This window comes from Prionailurus viverrinus, chromosome B1 (genome assembly GCF_022837055.1).
Source record: "Prionailurus viverrinus isolate Anna chromosome B1, UM_Priviv_1.0, whole genome shotgun sequence".
Taxonomy (NCBI): domain Eukaryota; kingdom Metazoa; phylum Chordata; class Mammalia; order Carnivora; family Felidae; genus Prionailurus; species Prionailurus viverrinus.
In genome coordinates, this window is record NC_062564.1 from 137,702,816 (window position 1) to 137,717,042 (window position 14,227).

Genomic DNA, 14,227 nt, shown 5'->3' on the forward strand with positions numbered 1-14,227 from the left:
CGGCATTGATTAAGACTTAATGTCCAAAACATCTCCATTCCTATTTTCCTTTCAGGTTTCTCCTAAAAACAAAGCGTAAGCACTTGCTTTACGTTTGTGTAATGAAAGAGTCTACTTACAAAATAGATTGTAAATAGACTCAAAATAAGATTTTGAGTCAAAATAAGATTTTGAGTCAAAATAAGGTTGCAAAATGTATTCTAATTTTCTCTCTCAGCTGAGGTCTCTTCCTCAGGTTTCAGTCCTGTCTTCCACACCTGGTGTTCCTTTCCACCCCTTCCTCCCTGGCGGTGTTTAGGTCCTTAAACAGACATTTCCTGATCCCAACACTAGGGGGGGTTCGGTACCTTAATTATCCTTGCTTCTAGCTTTCTATCTTTCCTACAAAGTGTTTATCAGCATTATGTAATTATGTCATCACATAAGAGATTATGTCTTTAATGTTTTTGTCTCACATTAGATTATAAATTCCATTAAGGCAGGCACTGACTAGCCTGATTTAAAGTACATATTCACGAGTTGTGAATTCATGAATATGAGGAAGGTATAAGGCCAGGATTCCTGTCTTCTAAGAATTTAGAATAATATTGAGGGGAAAAAAATCCAAGAAACACCTACTATATCCAGAAGTTAAAAAAATTAAAAACCAGGGGCTCCTGGGTGGCTCAGTCGGTTAAGCAGCCATCTCTTGATTTTGGCTCAGGTCATGATCTCACCATTTGTGGGTTCAACTCTAAATCTCTATTCATATGAAGCTCACATTCTAACAAAATAATTGATGTTGGTTAGAAAAATTCCATAGGAGTAAAAATAACTTTGTACAATGGTGAAGGATTTAAGGAGAAAGTGGAGCTCTAATAGGCGAGATGCAGATTTGTAGAAAAGAAAGAAGGAATAAAAGGGACTGTTATGGTCTGAATGCTTGTGTCCCCCCCCTCCCCCATTCATATTTTAAAATCCTAAGCCCCAGGTGATGGTTGTAAGAGGTGGGGCCTTTGGATGCTAATTAAGTCATGAGAGCAAAGCCCTCAAGATTGGACTTAGCGCCCTTGTAAAAGAGACCCCAGAAAGTCAACTGCCATTGAGGCTACTATGAGAAGCCTTCATCAAACACCAAATATGCCAGCGCCATGATCTTGGACTTTCTAGCCTCCAGAACTGTGAACAATAAGTGTTTGCTATGAATAGACCACTTAGTTCATATTTTTGTTGGAGCAGCCCAAAGAGACAAAGACAGGGCTATAAGAAAGTAAAATTCAGTAGAGAAAGCATGATTTTAGTGGGGAGTGGGGAAAAGGCTTAGGGCAGTGGAAGATTAGGTGGATCAGACAGTGATTTAGCAGCAAAGCAATCTGCTATTTTAGGAAATGCATTAATTTGCTTCAGCTGCCTTAACAAAGTACCACAAACTGGGTGACTTAACAGAAAGTCATTGTCTCACAGTTCTGGAGGCTGAAGTCCACGCTCCGGAGGGCAGGAATGGATTTCTGAGGGCTGGGAGGAAGAATCTGCTTCTTTCCTCTCTCCTAGCTTCTTATGGTTTGCCTGCAGTCTGGCATTCCTTGGCTTGTAGACACATCACAACATCTCTGCCCTCGTGTTCACATGGTGTTCTCCCTGCATGCACGTCTGTCTCTTTACACGGCGGTCTCATTACAAGAACACCAGTCATACTGGAGTAGGGGGCCACCCTATGACATAAGCAATGTCCTTACCTCTAAAAGTTGGTAATAAAAGCATTTACAATCTTCTGTAAAGTACTGGTTTACAACCCTAACAGCTATCATAACTACATTTTTCAGAAATGACAATAGCTGGGCCCTACCAGCCTTCCTAGCATTTTCAGAGGATTTTCCAAAGTCTAATGGCCTTATATGTGAGGGTACCTCTTCTCTCTCAATCACTTCCTCATTTTTTTTGGTCTAGTAAGACGGGTATAGCACTGGGAATCAGGACCCCAAAGTTCCGGTTCCGACTCTGCTTCAGATTAGTATTTACAGTTCGTTGCAGCATTATTAATTAATAGTTAAGATATGGAAATAACCTAATTATCCATCAAAGGGTGATTGGATAAAGAAAATGTGAAATGTATAGGAATATTATTCACCTTTTCAAAAAGGAGGAAATCCTGCCATTTGTGACAACATGGACGAAACTGAAAAACACCATGGCAAGTGAGATAAGCCAGACATAGAAAGACAAATACTTCATGATCTAAATAATCATAATCATAGAGACACAGAGTACAATGGTGATTGACAGGGGTTAGGGAGTGGAGAAAATGGGGAGATGTTGATCAAAGAGTACAAACTTATAGTTATTCAAGCTGAGTAAGGTCTGTGGATCTAACATACAGCACAGTGACTATAGTTAATAATGCTGTATTGTATACTTCAAATTTCGCTAAGAAGGTAAATCCTAACTATTCTCACCACACACACAAAAAAGGTAACTATGTGGGGTGATGGACATGTTAACCAGCCTGATTGTGGTGATCATTTCACAAAGTGTACAGATATCAAAACATCAAGTTATATACCTTAAATATATACAATATCTTTCTGTCAATTATACTCCAATAAAGCTAAAAAGAGAATGAATCTAAATAAACATTACCCATAAAAAATAGTTTGTAGAAAATAACTATTTATGAATTTGGATGATTTGATTAATTGCTCTGGGCTTTTAGTTTCTGCATCAATAAAATGAGAAGGGACTAAATAATCTCTGAAGTTCCCTTTAATACTTGTATTATTTGATGCCTGCAACCAAGGAGAATGTTTAGTAAATCTGCATAAAATAAATAAGGTGAAGTGCTTTAGAACATGCCAGCCCAAAATATACTGCTTTAGCATATTGATTATTTTGAGCTGAAGACATCTGAAAAACAGCAGAGGCAGAAAGAGCACTCGAACCTACTCTTTCTACCAAAAAATAGGTCATAAAATTTCTCATGAGAGGGGCGCCTGGGTGGCTCAGTTGGTTGAGCGTCAAACTTTTTTTTTTTTTACTTTTTTTTATTTGAGCGTTCAACTCTTTTTTTTTTAAGTTTTATTTATTTATTAGAGATGGAGAGAGCACAAGTGCAGCAGGGGCAGAGGGAGAGAAAGGGAGAGACAGAATCGGAAGCAGGCTCCAAGCTGTTAGCACAAAGCCCAACACAGGGCTCGAACTCACAAACCGTGATCAAGACCTGAGCTGAAGTCAGACGCTTAACCTACTGAGCCACTCAGGCACCCCTGAGCGTTCAACTCTTAATTGGAGTGTCCAACTCTTACCCTGGGGTCATGATCCCAGGGTAGTGGATTGAGCCCATGTCAGGCTCCACACTGCTTAGGATTTGCTCTCTCTCTCCCTCACTCCCTCTCCCCCACTCATGCTCTTGCTATCTCTCACTCTAAAATTTAAAAAAAAAAAATTGTTTTAAATTTCTCATGGGAAAAAGGGCCTCCTTGACCAGGAAGAGAACGAACTTTTTTCATTGATTTTTCTCCATTGTTTTTCTATTTTCTATTTCATTTATTGCTCTAGTTTTTATTATTTCATTCTTTCTACTAGCTTTGGGTGTTCTTCTTTCTCTACTTCTTTAAGTTGTGAATTATGTTGTTGATTTCAGATCCTTCTTGTCTTTTAATGTAAGTATTTATAGCTATAGATTTCCCCCTTAGCACTATTTTCAATGTGACCCATAGTGATGTTATGTCATGTTTTCATTTTCTTTTTTTTAACACTGATTTATTTTTTGAGAGACAGAGAGAGACAGAGCACGAGCAGGGGAGAGGCAGAAAGAGAGGGACACACAGAATCTGAAGCAGGATCCAGACTCTGAGCTGTCAGCACAGAGCCCAATGTGGGGTTCAAACCACGAGATTATGATCTGAGCTGAAGTCAGACTGAACCACCCAGTTGCCCCTCATTTTTTTTAAATGTTTATTTGGGGGGGGGGAGGGGCAGAGAGAGAGGGAGAGAGAATCCCAAGCAGGATCCCCACAGCCAGCACACAGCCTGACACAGGGCTTCATCCCACGAACCTGTGAGACCATGACCTGAGCCAAAATCAAGAGTCAGACACTTAACTGACAGAGCCATCCAGGCAGCCCCATGTTTTCATTGTCATCTCGAAGTATTTTCTAATTTCCCTTGTGATATCTTTCTCTGATTCATTGATTGTTTAAAAGAATGGTGTTTAATTTCCATAATTTTGTGAATTTTCAAGTTTTCCTTCTGTTATGGATGTCTCTAACTGCATCCCACTGTGGTTGGAGAAGATACTTTGTCTGGTACTTACCTTTTTAAATCTCTTGATTTTTAAGTGTGACCTAACACATGGTCTTTCCTGGAAAATGTCCCGTGTGCACTTGAGCAGAATGTGCACACTGTAGTTACTGGGTGAAGCTTTCTGTACATGTCTGTTAGATCTACTAGGTTTATGGTGTGGTTTAAATCCTCTATTACCTCACTTATCTTTCGTCTGGCTGTTTCATCCATTATTGTGAGAGGGTGTTGAAGTCTCTAGCTATTATTGTAGAACTGTCGATTTTTCGGCAGTTAATTTCTTGAATTAAAAATTTCAACTCTATCCGTTTTTGCTTCTTGTGTTTTGCTGGTCGGTCTGTCATTGGGTATGTAAACATTTATAATTGTTATATCTTCCTGCTGTGTTGAATTTCAATTCATATATGGGATTCTTCCTTGACTGTTGTAAACCTTTTTGATTTAAAGTCTATTTTGTCTGGTATTTATACAGCCACCCCTGCTCTCTTTTGGTAACTATTCGCATCGAATATCTTTTTTCTAAGCTGCTCCAGGAACATATGTCTATCTGACTACTATGGGGCTGGGAATGGGACAGGGTAGCTGCCACTGTGTTAAGAGCCGAAATTGACCGATTACTCCAGGTAGATGCTATCAGAACTGAATTAAATTGTAGAACATCTGGCTGGTATCAGAGAATTGCCTGATATGTGGAAAATCCACACATCTGGTAACAAAAGCATTATATATCAATAGTGAGAGTAAATGAGAAACACACAGGATGAGTGTATTTTACCTATCCATGTGAGTGTTATGGGTTGAATTTTGCCCCCCAAATTCATGTGTTAAAGTCCTAAGCTCCAGTATCTCAAAATGTGACTATATTTTGAAATAGGGAATTTAAAGAGGTAATTAAGGTTAAATGGGGTTATCAGGATAGACCTTAATCTAATATGAAAAGGAAATTTAAATGCAGACACACACAGAGGAAGGACCAGGTGAAGACACAGGGAGAGGGTGGCCATCTGCAAACCAAGGAGAGAGACCTCAGATGAAACCAATCTTACCAACACCTTGATCTTAGACTTCCAGCCTCCAGAATTCTGAGGAAATATATTTCTGTGTTTAAGCCACCAAGTCTAGTATTTTGTTCTGGCAGGCCCTAACAAACTAGCACTGTAAGCACAGACTATTTTGAAAATTTGGGAAACAGTCATAGGAAATAGCATAATTATGGCAAAATTCTTTGAATCTATCAATAAAACTCAACAATATATTGTAAGCTAATAACAGTCTATACTTGCGTGTGATTAAAACTTTTTCTGATATATTGTTTAGATATTTTATAATTCCATTTCCATATTGTACTGTATTCTATGTAGTGACTTTATCTAAAGAAAATTTAGTGTAGGGGGTGCCTGAGTGGCTCAGCCCGTTAAGTGTCTGACTTCAGCTCAGGTCATGATCTCACAGTTCATGGGTTTGAGCCCTGGGTCGAGCTCTGCGCTGACAGCTCAGAGCCTGGAGCCTGCTTCGGGTCTCTCTCTTCTGCCTCTCCCCACCTCTCAAAAATAAATAAACATTAAAAATTTTTATACAAAGAAAAGAAAATTTAGTGTATATTCAGAATGGAATATTATTCAGCCATAAAAAGCAAATGAAGTTCCACCACTTGCAGCAATACGGATTAATCTTGAGGGCATTATGCTAAGCGAAATAAGTCAGACAGAGAAAGATAAATGCCATCCGATCTCACTTTTTGGAGCACCTAGAAACGTTGAGCTCATAGAAACAGAGAATAGAATGGTGGTTGCTGGGCCTGGGCAGTGGGGGAAATGGGGCGATGTCAGTCAAAGGGTACAAACTTTCACAGTTATAAGATGAATAAGTTCTGGGAATCTCATGTATGACATCATGACTATAGTTAACAATACTGTATTGAATACTTGAGATTTGCTAAGAGAGAAGATCTTAAATGTTCTCACCACACACACATACAAAAAGTCAAATATGTGAGGTTATGGATGTGTTAATTAACTTTATTGTGGCAATCATTTTACAATATACATGTACATGAAATCACATTATATACCTTAAATTTATACAATTATATTTTCGATTATACTTCAGTAAAGCTGGGGACAAAAAGAATGACTTTGTTTTGACCTGTAAATGGTCAACACGAATATTTACATTGGATCACTGATGGGAATTTTAAAATAAAAAAGATTGGGGTGCCTGGGGCACCCCAGTGACTCGACTGGATAAATGACCAACTCTTGATCTCAGCTCAGGTCATGATCTCACAGTTCGTGAGTTCGAGCCCCGCATCAGGCTCTGTGCTGACAGTGCAGAGCCTGCTTGGGATTCTATCTCTCCCTCTGCCCCTCCTCCACTCACGCTGTCTCTCTCTCTCAAAATAAATAAGTAAAAAACTTAAAAAAAAAGATTGGGGTGCTTGGGTGGCTCGGTTGGTTAAGTGTCCAACTCTTGATTTCGGCTCAGGTCATAATCTCGTGGTTCATGGATCGAGCCCCACGTTGGGCTCTGCATTGATAGCTTGGAGCCTTCTTGGGATTCTCTCTTTCCTCTCTCTTTCTGCCCCCTGTCCCTTGCACACATTTGTGTGTGTGTGCATGCTCTCTTTCTCTCTCTCTCAAAATAAATAAATAAACATCTTTTTAATAAAATAAAAAACACTGGCACAAATTGAAAATGGGATCTTTATGGCTCAGGAAGACCTTCGTGGGTGACATGAGAAGGCAAGCACTCTGTCCATTTGGATCCTGAGAAGTAGACACAAAGACAAGGTTAGATTTTCAAGAGCCATATTGGGGAAAATATCTGTGAATGATAGGGGAAAGACAGGTGAGTAAGGAGGGAGAGGCTTCACAATGTCATGCATGTCTGACACCTGGAAAAGGATAAAGGGAAGGAAGGAGAGTTGTAGAGGAGTCTCAGACTACAAGGCAAGCTAAAAAAAATCTCCACCAGGCTGATGGAGACTCTTTGAGCAAGTCCCCTGCTAAAGGAATGTGGTTTCTCATAAGGATGGGCCTTCATTAGTACCTCCATCATGTGCACTGACTGTCTAGGAGCAGCCAGGGGGGGAGGTGGCCACAGCTCTCATAGAAGCTGCAGGTGAAGGTTTTCAGACAACTGTGTCCCCCAGTAGGTTCCCTGGAAGACTTGAGTGGAGCATATCCATGGCCATACACACTCAATTTCCTTTGAAGAAACTATAATTGGTGATAGGCTGTTAAGATAATTTATATTATCTTAGGTACCTGGGTGGCTCAGTCAGTTAAGCATCTGACTCTTGGTTTTAGCTCAGGTCATGATCTTACAGTTCATGAGTTTGAGCCCCACATTGGGCTCCACATTGACAGAGTGAGCCTGCTTGGGATTCTCTCTCTCTCCTTCTCTCTTGCCCTTCCCCTGATCATTCTGTCTCCCTTTCTCTCTCTCTTTCTGTCTCTCTCTCTCTCTCTCAAAATAAACTTTTTTAAAAAAGATAAACTTGTATCTTCCTTTATGATACTCATTTATTTTCAGGCATATTTATTCAAAATTTGGCCCTCGTCATAATTGCAATCATTGCTTTCTATATTCTTGTTATGATCCTTTTTTTTGTTATGATACTTTTTATGGGAAAAATAGATATATAAAAATGCGAATAAAGAGGTAAAAAAAAAAGCATCGTTTTTCCTTGAAATGATTTGAGTTTGCATTAACCAACCTCTTTTAAATGCCACAACTATTGCTTCTCGGCCTTTTGGCTTAGATCAAGTGTAGTATCTGTTCTCACAGGTTTAATAAAATGTTGCAACTATTTTTTCTCTACATTTTGTTTATTGAGACACACTAAGAGGCACAAACAGAGGGCATGTTTACATGGACATTATAACAAAACATATACATTAAAAGTGTAGGAATGTGTTGCCTTCCTGCTAAACAGAATGTTCCTAAGCTTTTATATGTACAGAAGTTGTACAACTTAATGTCCTAAAGTATAAAAGATAATTTATAAAGTTATTTTACACTAAGTACTATTTTATTTTTTACTATGTAGTTCAACCCCCTCAAACTGTTTTGTATAATGACACACAGATATCTGTCCATGATGTAGGAAGTCTGCCTCAGATGTAAGGTGTTTGATGCTTGAACTGACACAGTGGGGTATAAACTGAAGTCATCCAATTTGATAGTCAGTCCTGCCAACATTCTGCAAGATTAATACAACTAAATTCCATTTCCTTTAACAGCAAGATTAAAAAGGGGGGGGAACCCCAAAAACATATTGTAACTTAAAAAAAATCACAGCATCTTGGTTTTAGGAACTTTTTTTTTTTAACACAATGCTTTAAAAACATTAATGTGTGGCTTAATGGTGTAAAGAGTATCTGTTTCCCTAACTTTTGGTTTCTACTTTACATACAGAGATAAAACATCCTGCTAAGAAATAAAAAGCACATGTCTTAACGTGCAGAATCATTCCTGGGTTCCTACAGGGAGTACAGATAAATGCCTCCCTGAAAACACCACCAAGCTGATACAAGTGTTTTTTCAAAGAAAAAAAAGTGATGTCCATGTTTACAAAGTTGAACAAATCTGCACAATACTTGATTAAGAAATGGAAGGAGAGGGGCGCCTGGGTGGCGCAGTCGGTTAAGCGTCCGACTTCAGCCAGGTCACGATCTCGCGGTCTGTGAGTTCGAGCCCCGCGTCAGGCTCTGGGCTGATGGCTCAGAGCCTGGAGCCTGTTTCCGATTCTGTGTCTCCTTCTCTCTCTGCCCCTCCCCCGTTCATGCTCTGTCTCTCTCTGTCCCAAAAATAAATAAACGTTGAAAAAAAAAATTAAAAAAAAAAAAAAAAAGAAATGGAAGGAGAAATAAAAAAAAAAAAAAGATACATTCTGCTTGTTCTGAAGGGGCATACTACCTAGTCCTAGCTGGTGGTTAGAATACAAACTGTATACAATTTAATATAAGACATAAACTCCAGTGAGCAACTAACACATCTTTCCCTATCATAGCATCAACAGGTTCTGATTGGGAAAGAGAGGGGAGGGGCATATCACATCCTGGTGCCTCCAGCATCTTCCAATTTAAAGCAATATATTTTGGCTGTTCTAAAGTACTTCTTGGCCCCTGAATAAGAGTCCCATGACCTCTGTTTGTTAGGGGTCTGCCTGTTCACACACTTGACTTATCCACTGTCAGCTGAGGCCTTTTCTTACCAAAACAAAATTTGTATATTTTGGTTGTTGTTGTTTTTTTTTAAGTCAACTACAATGCTATGTTCTATCAGGATTAATATGCTGAGTGATATTTACATCTCCAAATATCAGGTCACGATCTCTATTATATGTTGAAAATAGAATCATAAATTATTATATGCTTTGCATATCAGAGCTGGTATCACCTTTCCCATAAAGAACGCTGCCTGAAATTAACATATTCTCAAAGGTAAAATGCATATTCTCCGAAATGCATTTTATTATGACAATGCATGTATTTACTCATAAAAACAATAAACACAGACAATTCTACACTAGCTCTCACAAATTCTAAATTTGTGGATTTAGGACTTCAGGTTAAAATCAGCCATCCAGCCATCCACCTTGTATGGGGAGAAGAGTTCTGCAGTGTTTAGAATAAAATGATTTCTTGGGATTAGAAACAGTAATGCTTTTTTTTTTTAATTTTGAAATGGGTTTTGCTTTTTTATGATTGGTTTTAATTCTGGCATTTCATCTTGCCAGCTACTATCCTGTTTAAGCAATGCTGTCAGCTAAAAGGAATTTCTGATTAAACTAAAGTGGTCCAGTGATAAATTACATACACACCCTACTTTGAATAATCCCAGCCAAGTTGGAGAAAAATGCTGCTACACTATTATTAACTAATGTAATGAAATATCCCCATTTCATGGTTTACTTTTTTAAAATTTTTTAATGTTTATTTATTTTTGAGAGAGAGAGACAGAGCACAAGCAGGGGAGGGGCAGAGAGCGAGAGACACAGAATCCAAAGCAGGCTCCAGGCTCTGAGCTGTCAGCACAGAGCCCAACGCAGAGTTTGAACTCAGGAACCGTGAGATCATGACCTGAGCTGAAGTCAGACCCTTAACCGACTGAGCCACCCAGGTGTCCCCATAGTTTACTCTTTGCTTTAATAAATTAAAAGTAAGTTGCTGGTAAATATTTACTTTAACCCCTTTTTTTTTAATTTTATAACGCTATCAAGGTGGTGATGTGGGTAAGGCTTGGGGTAAGAAAAGCATGCCCTCTACGGGCCTCACTACTATATTGAGAGGGCCAGCTAACGTCACAGGTGTTGGCAGGTTCACTGGAGACATGACCGTGACAGGGTGGGCTGTATTCACTGGAGCAGTGACAGAGGTGAGAAGGTTGACTGGGGTAGTGAATGTTAAAGGAGAGGTCATGGATAATGGGCTGGTTATAGTTACAGGGTGCCCTCTGTTCGTTGGGCTGGTTATGGTAACTGCACTTGAAACATTTACTGGATGCTTCATGCTCGCTGCTGCCACTGTGATCGGGTTTGACATCGCCCCAGATGACACGCAGGACATTACACTGAATGGAGCAGTGAGAGTCACAGGTGTCATAGCAGCCACGGAGGTCAGGCACGGGTTGGCAGCTTCTTGCTTGCTTGCTTTGACAGCTTCTTCCCCCAGTTTCAGTGTCCCCACCTGCTTCCCCAGTCAGCTATCACATGTTGTTGCCACTGCTGCTGCTTCTGGCTGCCGGTCTCCACTCATGCATGCATGTTCTACTGATGCCTTGTTCACATGTATTACAGCTGATACCTTGGCTCTGCTCGTGTGTCTTTAAGTGGCTGGTGATGTATGCTGCACTCCCACAGACGTCACACCGTACCTTGCCTTCGTGGCTCCCGTGTGTGTCCGCAGTCTGTCTTTGGTGGCCAAGGCAACAGGACACGTCTCGAGAAGCCTTTCCCACAGACACTGCCAGTATGGGGTTTGGTGCTGCCTCCTTCATGAGACCTCACATGAGAAGTCATCGGCCCTTTCTCTTGAAGCGCTGATTGCAAACAGGACACTCGAAGGGCTTTTGGTCCGAATGGGAGAGCCTGCGCCGGTTGAGGTGGTACACATCCCGGAAGGCCTTCCCACACATCTGGCAGGCATGGTTCTTGACAGGCTTACTGGGTTTCTTGACGGCCGGGGCCACGGCCATAGCTGTGCTCCTGGCACTGCCGCTGGGGTTGGTGCCCGAGGAAGACACAGTGACTGTTGATAGGATGCCAGCAATGGTAGAGACCAACGAAGTTCTGCTGCTGTCCCCGGTGATGGTGGAGATGAGGGGAACCATGTAGTGGGAGTTTTCTTTGACCGGGACACCAGCTTCATCCCTGTGTGGCAGGACTCATGGTGCCTCGGATGATAGCTGTCCCTGAAAGCTTTACTGCTGTCAGTGCACACAAATGAAGTTTGGGATGTTTCTTTTTTAATCCTGATGGCATCCTTTCATGTTTCTGGTGCCACTTGAGGTTTCTGAGTTATGGAGATTGGAAGCAATGGTTTCTGATCAGGGGGCTCTGCAGCAGGGCTCTGGAGGGGCAGCAAGCCGTTCTGTGCTGCCTGCTCGTGGCGATGGGAGGCTTCATGGGCTGCCATTTTACAATTTCAGATGTCTGTGGCAGCATAAAGTATTTTTACAGAATTGCTGAAGCTCACTCTCACGCACAGGTTACACCAGGTCTCTGCTTCTTGAGTGAAATGCTGTAGAATGCCTCGACCACCACAGGAATCACTTTCTCAGGATTCTTAGGATCCCCACATTTCTACATGAAGCCTTCTTTTTTTTATATAGAATTTTTTTAAATGTTTATTTTTGAGAGAGAGAGAGAGCAAGAGCGGAAGAGGGACAGAGGATCTGAAGCGGGCTCTGTGCCGAGAGGCACGAGCCCGATGTGGGGCTCGAACTCACGAACCGTGAGATCATGAGCTCAGCCCAGGTAGGACATTTAACCGACTGAGCCACCCAGGCGCCCCATTACATGAAGTCTTCTAACAGGGGAACTGGGTTTCCCCAACTTGTTCTCTGAGGAAGAGACGGAGTAAAATAACAACCATCGCCTGCCTTCAGTTAAGTGATTAAAAAAAAAAAAAAAGAACTTCTGGGTAGACTTTTGACTAGTATCATCAAACTAAAGCTTTAATTTTATCTCCCATCTCTTTCAACTTTTTTTTTAAGTTTATTTATTCATTTTTGAGAGGGACAGAGAGAGTGAGCAGAGGAGGGGCAGAGAGAGAGGGAGAGAGACGATCTCAAGCAGGCTCTGCACTGTCAGCGTGGAGCCCAACGTGGGGCTTGAACTCATGACTCGTGACCTGAGCCGAAAGGTAGAATCAGATGCTTAACCAACTGAGCCACCCAGGTGCCCCCCCCCCCACATCTTTTTCAACTTTAAGGCTTTTTTTTTTTTTAATTTTTTTTAACGTTTATTTATTTATTTATTTTTTTTTCCAACGTTTATTTATTTTTGGGACAGAGAGAGACAGAGCATGAACGGGGGAGGGGCAGAGAGAGAGGGAGACACAGAATCAGAAGCAGGCTCCAGGCTCTGGGCCATCAGTCCAGAGCCCAACGCGGGGTTCGAACTCACGGACCGCGAAATCGTGACCTGGCTGAAGTCGGACGCTTAACCGACCGAGCCACCCAGGCGCCCCTTTAAGGCTTTTTTAATCCTGCGCAAGCTTTCCTTTTTCTGGGGTTGGCGAAAAACAGAACAGAAATGCTATTTCATCACCCAGGGTGGTAGGATGTAGCAACGTGAAATCTCCAGTGCCAGAGGGCACAAAAAATTGTACTGAAACAAATTAGCATCAGTGAGTCATACCTTGAATGTCTTGTTAGGAGAATCCATCAAACATCTTAACAGCTGTGGCTTTTGCTTTCTACCAGGTTATCTGTAAAGCAAGCAGGTATTAAATTGTTTTAAAATATAAATTCAATAGTATGCTCTAGGAAAAAAAAATGAGAGAATTTAACACTCTCATTTCTCCAGGAAAATCTACTCAAGACTGAAGCTGAGTGAGTCTATTCATACCTTTCCATAGAAAAGACTGAAATAGTCTCTTTACCCATTCAGCTATCATGGGTTCTATATTATTTTTCCAACAATTTTCACTGGGCACATCGCCAAGCCCAGGATCAAATATTAGCTTTCACACTTCTCCAGCAGGTGGAAAAAAAGATTTTAATTGCTGGAAAAAATTAAATAATAGAAAACCTAATTAACGAGTTGATCAATAAATGCTTGGCATGTGTTTTATCCAGGAAAAGAATTAACACAAGTATTCCAAAAGATTGTTCATCTAGCTTTCCAAAAATAAGTTATAGGTTTTTCTTTTACATAAAGATCTCAAAAATATGGAACGCTTCTCGAATTTGCGTGTTATCCTTGCGCAGAGGGCATGCTAATCTTCTCTGTATCATTCCAATTTTAGTATATGTGCTGCCGGAGTGAGCCCTACAACTATTTAATAGAGATGAATATTATTGGATCCCAATTTCAGTAAGCAAGTACATCCCTCTGAAGCATCAAGTCTCTAACTAACATGATTCTAATGGAGCAGCTGAACTGCTTTTCTTATACTGTTATCTTCTATATTCTGGTATTGAACTACTAGGTCAATATGCTATATTATTCACGAAATTGTTATAGTGCAGAGGGCATAAATCTTTTTCTCTTATCAAGTAAGATACCTACTAGTTTTCACAGGAATTCCAAACATAGAATGAGACTATACCTCATTACGGGTTTATTTCCCTAGAAGAAAAACTGTAATGTTACCGTTGATTACTTCATAGACCAATGTGTAGATGAATTCCCCCATTTCAAAAATATACATCAATATAATATTATTATTAAAATATACATCGGGGCGCCTGGGTGGCTCAGTCAGATGAGTGTCTGACTTTG

At 40.6% G+C, this 14,227-nt stretch overlaps 2 non-coding genes and 1 pseudogene across 2 annotated transcripts; 1 reads left to right on the forward strand and 2 right to left on the reverse strand.

Annotated features, from left to right (window-relative positions):
- Positions 1–8,013: 8,013 nt before the first annotated feature.
- On the forward strand, positions 8,014–8,202 carry LOC125165102 (U2 spliceosomal RNA). The gene has a single exon (XR_007151986.1). It is a non-coding gene; the product is annotated as a U2 spliceosomal RNA (small nuclear RNA).
- A 2,294-nt stretch (positions 8,203–10,496) lies between these two features.
- LOC125164663 (vascular endothelial zinc finger 1-like) lies at positions 10,497–11,915 on the reverse strand (annotated as a pseudogene).
- Positions 11,916–13,668: 1,753 nt separating this feature from the next.
- Positions 13,669–13,775, reverse strand: LOC125164988 (U6 spliceosomal RNA). Its single transcript, XR_007151897.1, has one exon. It is a non-coding gene; the product is annotated as a U6 spliceosomal RNA (small nuclear RNA).
- Between the last annotated feature and the right edge of the window lie 452 nt (positions 13,776–14,227).